The sequence below is a fragment of the Oxyura jamaicensis genome, chromosome Z, assembly GCF_011077185.1.
Source record: "Oxyura jamaicensis isolate SHBP4307 breed ruddy duck chromosome Z, BPBGC_Ojam_1.0, whole genome shotgun sequence".
Taxonomy (NCBI): domain Eukaryota; kingdom Metazoa; phylum Chordata; class Aves; order Anseriformes; family Anatidae; genus Oxyura; species Oxyura jamaicensis.
Genome location: NC_048926.1, coordinates 74,609,715 through 74,619,451, shown reverse-complemented (window position 1 = coordinate 74,619,451; position 9,737 = coordinate 74,609,715). Strand labels below are relative to the sequence as shown.

General features: G+C 42.6%; 1 protein-coding gene and 1 long non-coding RNA gene across 2 annotated transcripts in view; both read right to left on the bottom strand.

Moving 5' to 3' along the window:
• PTGR1 (prostaglandin reductase 1) overlaps positions 1–530 on the bottom strand; it is a 10,732-nt gene extending 10,202 nt beyond the window's left edge. The window contains exons 1-2 of the mRNA XM_035309984.1: positions 512–530; positions 304–401 (exon numbers count right to left, since the gene is read on the bottom strand). The gene's annotated coding sequence lies outside the window, so the exon portion shown is untranslated. The remainder of the gene's footprint in view (positions 1–303; positions 402–511) is intronic.
• Positions 531–1,209: 679 nt separating this feature from the next.
• LOC118156166 lies at positions 1,210–9,280 on the bottom strand. Its single transcript, XR_004746177.1, has 4 exons — positions 9,235–9,280; positions 7,347–7,504; positions 5,638–5,817; positions 1,210–1,282 (listed from the first exon to the last, which is right to left on the bottom strand). It is a non-coding gene; the product is annotated as an uncharacterized LOC118156166 (long non-coding RNA).
• Positions 9,281–9,737: the final 457 nt, after the last annotated feature.

Sequence of the window (9,737 nt, the reverse complement as noted above, 5' to 3'; positions counted from 1 at the left end):
TGGTCACATGAGGTGAGTGGTGAACCTAGACCTGTACAAGCTTGAACCAAACTGCAAGCCAGGAATATGAAAGCAAGAAAAAACTCCTTCAACACTAAGCCTGTCGGTGAAGTCAAACATGTCTAAATCAACAGGTTCTGCAGCTGCCAAGCTCAGGGCTTGGATCTGGGAGCACCTCCTTACCAGCGTTTTCTGTGCAACATGGAAACAAACACACAGCTTGCGTTTGTTTTACCCTCTCATTCCCTTTCTCCTGCCTGTAAGCGAGCACATGCATGAATGCAGAGGAAGAGGAGCTCGTACTTGGAAGAGGTGGCTGAAAAACTGTCTTCTGCTGCCAAGACCAGGTCCTACGCTTCTGCGGCCGGTGCTTCCGGGGTCTGGGCTCCTCGACACGCGTCCTGAAAGGCAAAGACAGTGTCTCTCGTGGCTTTTATCAGCAGAGGGAGCACCGCCCTCGGTCCACTTGCCCAGGGCTAAGACCTAACCTTAGGCAGCCTGGCGCGCCTGCTGTGATTCACCCTCCTCCCGCACAGATCCCCATCGACCCCGAAAATAACCCTACATCCTGCCACAGCTTGCAGCTATACGTTGTCCCAGGGCTCCACTGCCTCCTGCTTCTCACTTCCCCATGCAAATAATCCTGCACAATGCAAAGAGTGGGTGCTTGGGGTGTTGGGGCTTCATGCCAAAGCACCCCCTGCTGAGGAGCAAAGCCCAGACCCTGCGTACAGCACAAAGGTCAGAGGAAATTTATCTGCGGCCGTTGCATTTGGCCTACATTCTTTTATTATTGTTATGAGGAGTGCAGGCAGCACTCCCTGTCCTTTCCATCTACTGCTGCTCTGACTTTGGTACCAGCCATGATCACCTGTCCCCGTCAGCAAGAAATTATGCTGCGATGCCGCAGCAACAACACAGTGAACCCAGTAACAGGGCTCACAGGAGGAAAAAGTGAGTTTGCATTAACACAAAGCTGATTTCACTCCCATGTTCACAAGCAGCAAGATATGATTTTCCTGGTCATGTCTCCCACAGCCAGGCACATGTCCCATAGCATTCCAGCCAGGGACACCCTGTATCACTGGTGCTGGCTCAGCCAGCAGCCACACATGCATACAGGAGCTCACAGCCACACAGAAATACCATCTCCCCATCCTATCCCACCCTCGTGAGTCATTAACGACTTACTCTCTGCTTTTTGTCTCTTCTTTGTGTGCCTCAAGGCTCCAGCCCTGTTCTGTACCTTCCCACCATTATTTCTTCATAGCCTGATCCTTCTCTGCTTAGACATAAATTGATAAGAACGAAGTATGAAGTTGCCCAGCTCTCATTAAAGTACTCTAAAGGATAAATGGCAATGATGCAACATTTTGTGGTGGTTCAGTAAAATCATTAGTGAACTGAACTTGTCATAGCCACTATCTCAGTTTTAAGACCAGCAACCATTGTACTGTGAAACAACTTTGTTGTCTTTGTTGTCAGTCCCTATGGGTTTCAATAATACAATTGTGCACTCTCTGTATAATGTGCTGCATAAACTATTATAATAATTTCTCTAAAGAACCAGCCATAATAAAAATCTGAAAAGGAAGAGTCCATGAGACCTTCCTAACAAGTTCCAGAAAAAAAAGAAAAAAAAAAAGAAAAAAAAAAAAAAGCCTGATAATCTTGAAAAAGAACCATCAAAGCTTTCGGTGAAATTGAAATCCAAGATGACATTTATTCTGATGTCCTTCAAATCCTTCTTATCCTCTGGTCTGGCCCATCAAGTTATGAAAGAGTAAAGTTTTACATTAAACTATCTCAACATTTTCCATAAAATCAAGCAGCTATGAGAAAAGAATGGATTGGGAAATCTCAGCCTTGTGTACTAACCGCGTACGTAAGAAAGACAAGATCCAGCCTGTGCAAATACTGCACCTCTGGGGAGGGAATCACATCTCAGTCCCCAGAATCAGAATGGGGAAGGAGATTCACCACTTGACAAAAAATGGGAGAAGAAAATAAAGAGGTGGAAACTGGAATCCCATTGTAGATGCTAGCAACTGGAAAAGAGGTCGGGAATAAAAAAGAGGACAAGTCTGAGAAAATCCTGTGTTATACCAGAGGCTGAAGAGCTGGTGGTGATTCCTGAACTCGACCTGAGAACCTTCACATTGAAGTGCAAGAACAGCAAACTCCAGGCAGCACAAGTTATACTAGTAAAAATACAGTAAAGACATCAAATTTCCCTAAATAACCTCAAACATTTGTGTCTTGCAGGATATGGTTTCCTAGTGTGGGAATAAAAATTTTGTTTTTGCAGAGTTACATTGTTTATAGGGAATGAATGTGGTATTGAGATACGCTTGCAGTGATAAGAAAGCTTAGCAGACAACATTATAAAATGCAGACAACCAGAATCCTCAGAGCAATTAGGTGGAATTCACTGTGTAAGAAACATTACCACCTCAAAGAGTATAAAAGTCAAAAGAAATTTGACTTAAAACAGGCTGACAACTGAAAGCCATGTATTGTCTGTGAAGCACCGGATAGGTTGTGAACCTGGATTACCCAGTCAATGGGAAAACAGGGGAGGGTCCCAATCCTTGAGAAAAAAAAGTATATAAACTGTGTTACAGAACGAGTAAGTGCAATCCTGCTTGTGGGACGCCTGCCATTGAAATCGCAAATAAGTTACTACTTCACTGAGATCCTCGCTGGAGCGTAAGTTACTGGCTATAGAGTGTTTCTCACACTAGCCTGTGCTTGCCAACTTAGTACAAAATTGTCTTAGAAGCCAGTCAGTAGCAAGCAACTTCAGTCCAAATTTGGGGTTAGGCTAACAGTTCGTCTTGTTGCCAGTCACAATTAATATGCAGATATGGCTGTGGTAGTTATTTCCTTTATTTCCACTTAGAGCAGTAAATGCTAAACATCTACACTGAAAGACAGGGGTTTGTCTAAAAACCAAGTGGGACACCTCTCAGAAACAGTTTGTAGGTCAGTGACAGCAACCACCCTGACAACAAAGTTGCTCAGGAAACCAGCATCCGATCCAGTCCCCTCTTCCAGATCCACCTCAGGCAGCTTTCAAAGGAATCTGCCAGGCATCAGCATAAGGAACTTCCTAAATACTTGAATATGCACTTTCCTTCAAAAGGACATCTTGGTAGTAAATTCCTGGCAGCAGAGACTGTCAAGGAACTCATAATTCAGACGTTACCTTGGGATTCCCTGTATATTACAGGACTCCCAATTACCTGGGTGTGCATACAGCCTCAAACTCTAAGTGCCAATAAGTCTTAGCAAAAATCACCCGTTCATCCTCTCTGGCTTAGCTATTACAATTCTTTGTCTTTTTTTTTTTTTTTTTTTTTTTTTTTTTTTTTTTTTTTTTCCCTGTGGTAAAAAATGAGGTAAAGGCAAACCACTCCCATGCTATGTTTGGCAGGCACTATGCTGCAAATATCTGAGCAAGTATGATGCTGCATTGTGAAACAAAGCTGCAACCTCACTTCTTTATGCAAAGCTATCAAGCCCTAGAAGAAGGTCAAAGACTGAAGGTGAGAAGTCACTGCACTGGAAAAAGACCATGCGACAGTGCACTCTGCTGCAAGGCTGTCATTCCGAGAGGTTCAGCTGCTCTGCTGAATAAGCTTGTGCAGGGAAAGGGAAACTAAGACCCAGAGTGAAACATGTCAGCTGCCCCATACCTCTGCTGTGGTTTAACCTGTCAGGCAGCTCAGCACCACACGGCCTTTTGTTCGCTCCCTCTCAGGGAGAAAGAACTGGGAGGAAAAAACAACAACAACAACAAAAAGTAAAACTCATGGGCTGAGATAAAGACAGCTTAATAGGACAGAAAATGAAGGGAAAATAACGATAACAGAATAAACAAATAAACACAGCAAGTGATGCACAGTGCAATTACTCACCACCCACCAAACGATGCCCAGCCAGTTCCTGAGCAGCAGCAGCCCCAGAGCCAACCCCTTCAGTTTTATTGTCCCACACAACACCTCGTGGTATGGGACATCCCTTTGGCCATTTGAGGTCAGCTGTCCTAGCTGTGTCCCTGCCCTGGCAGGGCAGCACGCAAAGCTGGAAAGTCCTTGGCTCTGTGTAAGCACTGCTCTGCAATAACTAAAACATTGGTGTTCTGTCAGCACTGTTTTTCTCCCAAATCCAAAACAGCACTGTGGGAGCCACTATGAAGAAAAGGAACTCTCTCCCAGCCAAGACCAGGACAACCTCTCAGAAGTCACATGCATGATGAAAATATTAAAAACTATACCTGATAGGAAAGAATAACTTAGAAACCCACAGATAAGAGCGAAACAAGGATACCATAGGTGACCTGGACTGACAAACCATGCCAAAGGTCCTCAGTTGTGACTTCCTGGGGACCAAAAGCTATTCCAGAGCTTCTTTATGGCACTTTCTCCACTCTCCCTTGATACAGTTCAAACACATGCTGCAACATCATGAATTGCAAAATTTCATCAGAGCTATTGAGACATATTGCAGCATAAGTCCATCAACAGTTCAGCTTCCTTCATTTGCAGGGACATGCCTGTTACTGCACCACAAAGAAATATTTTCTTTGCTTTATTTCACAGCTGCCAAAGCAAACTTTTCCTTTTTTAAAATTACATTCATCTTAGATTTCAACAACTCTCCATTTAATTGAAACCCTAAACTTGACTACATTAAACAAGGTATTCTGTTTCAGAGGAGAAGAACAGAGACTTGTATTTGATGTTGTAAAGTTACTGCAAAACTTCAAGGCTAACCTAACCCAACAGATGAGGGCTCCTTCCCTCATTTCTGTTGTCCATTACTTACCTCTACAAAGATTAAGCACCCCATACCTTTGTAGTGCCCTAGTGAGACAACTCTGGCCCTTTCTGTTGTACTGCTCTGAGTACACATCAGGGAATCTACACACATACTTACATGTGCCTGCAACTCCTCTGAGGCCACGCTATGAGTTTCTGTAATATTACAAGTGCAGATTCATCTTTGAATGAGTTCCTGCTCATGATACACGCAACCAGCTTCAAGAAGCTCCGGCCTACCGCACTGCTCCGGCCTACCTGAGACACATCTGTTATCTGCAGGTCTGCACGTTAGAAAAAATCATTACCATCACAATGTATCTGTATTAAGGAGACTGAAACAGATACATGGAACAGATTAAAGGATAAGAAGGAAAAATAAAATGGGGAGGGGGTCAATGAGAGTCTAACGAATGATAGCGGAACCTGTGAAAGTACCCAACAGTGATCAGCACCTGTTGTATCACTATTTACTATTTACTATCACTATTTATCTATTTTTTTTTTTATCTATATTACTATATATACTATTTATCACTATTTACTATTTACTATGCACAGCTTTGGATTGCAGACAGCATCTGACAAAAATGGTCTCCCTGCTCCCCCGGCATATACAGAGCAGTGCAAGGCAGTACTTCACTATCATGTTGTGAAGAGTGAGAACAGGAGCATCCTTGGATAAAGCCATCCTAGGCCTCCCAGATGCCACAAAAGACAAGCCATTTTCCTGGTGATGCTTGCTGCTGACAGATTAGTCTCTAACAGCTGATAGTCACTGACTGCTTGGGTGAACTCTTGAAACATTTCTTACCATCTGTAGACGATCTGTGTGTCTTTCTGTCCTGCTTTCCTTCCTTTCTCCTTCTCTCCCTCTATACTCTTGCTTTCTCACTCAGATGTTCTCAGTGTCTCCTAAGGCACGTATCTTCAGCCACCATGGCACTTTCAGGGTTTCTTCTTCCATCTCTTTTACTGTTTCAAAGTTAATCACCTACAGAAAATATTAATTGAAAATGAAATGCATACATATGAAGCTTGCATAGCATAAGCCCTCCTTCCCTATGGAACCAAGTTAAACTGGAGTCCCCATTTCAAATTTACATGCAATCTACCACAAGCAAACTTGGGAGAGTGACAACAAGAATTACATTTTCTATTGGCATTTAAAACATTGCAGATCTGTAGGCCTTAATTAAAAAAAAAAAAAAATTAACAATCCCTCCACCACCACCACCCTTCCTCCCTTCTTAACCTGCCTACCTCCCTTTGTCTAGTTCAGCCCCTTTGCTTTGTGAATACCAGGGCCTCTCCAAATTTTCAAGAGTGTTCTCATGGTGATTCCCTGAGGCTGCTTTACTAATCTTTTACACAAGAGGAGACTCAGAAAACAATAGTTCTTTAAGCTTGTTTCTCTGGCAAAGGATTTTCCCATTAGAAAACTGTCACCGTGCAATATTCTCTTTCCTTATGCACTGAGGTGGATTGCAGACTCTTTTGGGTCTCACTCTCTACTTCAGGATCCTTGTTCTCAAAGGATTCTCTTCATGAGAATATCAGCTTATGCTGATACACACTTTCCACCTCAGAAAAAGACTGTAGTACTACCGTAGGGAGAAAAAAAAAAAATCACCATGACAACCACCAAAACCCTAATAAGAACTAACCATTATTCTAGATTAGAAATACACTTTGGTCTATCCTAGATTAGAAATACACAGTTATTTGACAGAAGGGATACCAGAATTTCTACATTGCCTGCTTAATATTTGATCTCGTGTTAAACCTTTGTTCTTGCTTCCCGTCCCAAACTGTAAGATTTATGAATTTCAATGTACTAATCAAACTTTGAGTAACAGACTGGATTTAGCAGTTAACTTGTGGTCCAATAAGTCCAAGGAAACTGAACCACAACCCACTCTAGTGGAACTCAGATGTTATTGTTTGGTGCAAGGAAATTTATATCTGCTTTAGACTGAGAAACTTTTTTTTTCTTTCATTAATAACATTTAAGCAAGTCATTCTACATAAAAACAGACAAGCATCAGAGATAAACAGGTCATTGGTGCAACCTCCTACAGTATAGTAACAGCCAGATGGTGAGACAAATTGGTGCACAAATGCATAATAAGGTAGAGAACTGGCCGGGCTGATGGACCTGAAGAATTGTGCTCAGCGGTACAAAGTCCTTAGGGATCATATTAGGAGCAACAATGACCTGGACAGTTGGTAGAGTACGCCATTGGGAGGTCTGTATACATGTTGGGAAGAACAGTCAACGTGTCTCAAAGCAGGTGTGCTACTCCAAGGAGCTCAGCAGGCTGCAGAAATGTATTAACTAGAACCTTGACAAGTTCAACAGCTATTGCAAAGTCTACATCTAGGACGGAGTAAAACCCCAAGGCAAGACAAGCTAAACACGGGCTGGCTGGAGCGCAACTTAACAGCCAACAACCAGGAGGTCCTGGTGCACAAAAAGCACATGGGGGTGAGCAGCATATCCTTGCTGCAAAGAAGGCTTACCACATCCTGGGATGCGTTTAGAGGTGTGCAGCCAGCAGGCTCAAGCTTGAACTCAGCTGCACCTGGAACGCTGTGCTCAGCTCTCAGCTCCCTGGTGCCATGGAGTCCCTAATTTACTCCAGTGAGTCCAGCCTATGGTCACCCAGATGACAAAAGGACTAGAAAGAATGCAACAGATGAGGAAAAACTTGAGTGAAATTTTTTTTTTTGGTCTCCAGGAGCAAACAAAAGAGATTTATAGTTTTCTGCAGCTACTTAGTAAAGAGGATGTAGAGCAAATGGAATCCAAACCATCTGAGGGGAGTGCAGAGCAGCAAGGGTAGATGAAGGGTGTAGTTTGCAAATGGGATTTTCCAATGAGATGCAGAAAGTTTGGTTGTTTTTCCCCCAAACAATGAAGTGATCACGTATTGAAACAGGCTGCCTGATGAGACTGTGGAATCTCTGCCTTTTGAAATATTCACAACGTGACAGGCCTGTGAACAATCTGATCTGTTTGGTCTGGCTTTGACCATGTGCTCAGACCAAAAGACGAAAATAAATTATTCTATGAATACATAATGGCAACTTACACTCACAACTCATAATTAGCTTTCTGTACAACAAGGAGTGTTTACTTGTGTAGTGGGTTTACATATCTGGAGCAGTTCTTGAAGAGCTGCTGCCTGTGGGAAGCCCACGCTGGATCAGTTCAGCAAGGACTGTATCCCGTGGGAGGGACCCCACAGCACAGGGGACAAGAGTGACCGAGAAGAAGCGGTGGAGAAGAAGTGCTATAGACTGACCATAACCCCCATTCCCCCATGCTGCTTGGAGGGAGGAGGTGGAAGAGGGTGGATGGGGGGGAAGGTGCTTTTAGTTTATTTCGTTTCTCACTTTTCTAGCTTGTTAGTAATAGGCAATAAATTTTACTGTCTCCCTAGCTGAATCTGTTTTGCCCATCACGATAATTACTACACGATCTCCTCGTCCCTATCTTAACCCTTGAGCCCCTTTTCATCATATTTTCTCCCTGTTCCTCTTTGAGGAGGGGGAGTGAGAAAGCGGTTGTGGTGGAGCTCAGCCGCCTACCCAAGTAAAACCACCAGAACATTATAACTTTCCTTGCCACTAATATTTATTTTGCTTGGTTTTGCTTATTACTTAGCACAGGTTTCCACATGACACTCTTCAAAACAGCTGAAGAAACAGAAAAAATTCATGGGAGATTTACTCTGCTTGTACACACCCTAATGTCTTTCACCAGAACTGAGTCCTCAGAAAGAAGAACAATTATCTCCTCCAAATTATCAATAGCATCATAGTAGGATTTGCAAAGAAATCCCAAGACCTTACAATTATATTTGTCCACACAAAAGACTTAATGCTTCATCTCATTAAATAAAAAACAGGCATTGCAGTACCAAAATAGAACATTGCCTTTTATGTATTTACTGTAACATGCTTTCAATCTTTAGATTCATTGACTGCCAACACACAAGTGAGTTAAAAAATTATATATACTTTATGAGCTGGCTGTATCATTAATTTGTGCTTTACTATGTTGTACTTAATAAAATTAAACCCCTTCCTAATTCCTAAAATTATCCTGTTGTAAAGAAATGAAGCTATACTGCATGTTTACCTTGGCAGACTATCTACTTGTGACTTCAGAGTTAGGACAGGTATCTGCTATACATTTGGTATGATACGCAATCATATAATAGAACTGAAAATTCTCAAAAATAAACAGCTGCTATAATTTCCTTCCTCAGCCAACACGCGATATCTATTTCCACAAGCTAACTGCACATTGAACAGCTGCATTTTTTTTTTCCTTAAAGTTGAATATTGTCATTAAAACATTTTACCATAACACCAAATAAAGTACTCAACTTTTAGGGCTTACTTTTACACTTAAGAAAGGAAAAAGTTATCCCTCCAGCACGTTACCTGCAAACAGAGAACATACATTGTTATCTTTACAGTCGGAGGCCTCTCATGCCAGAAGCAGGTCCTCCTTACTTCCACTTTCTTACTCAGGTTTCAGTTAGGATGAAAAAGAACTCCTGGAGCAGCTACAGCAGGGGCTCACACCCCCCAGTGAGATTCACCACTGCTCAGCAGCCGCTCTGGCCCTTTGATGAGCAAGCAGCCTGTCCCAGGCAGCTGCTTCTCACAGAAACTAATCAGGATCTGGTCTTCAGGCAACAAACACTCAAGCATGCTTGCCACAGACTTTTTATTATTATTTTTTTTCCCTACACATGGATGATATTCAAATTGTGAAATAAAACTGATAAGAGTAACTGCACAGTCACACTGGTTCAGAGTGGTTCTTCCCAGTACTTCCAAATACTTTTTCTCAGTGTGGCGTCCAGGTGTTAGCAGCTGGCAGGACATCATTAAACA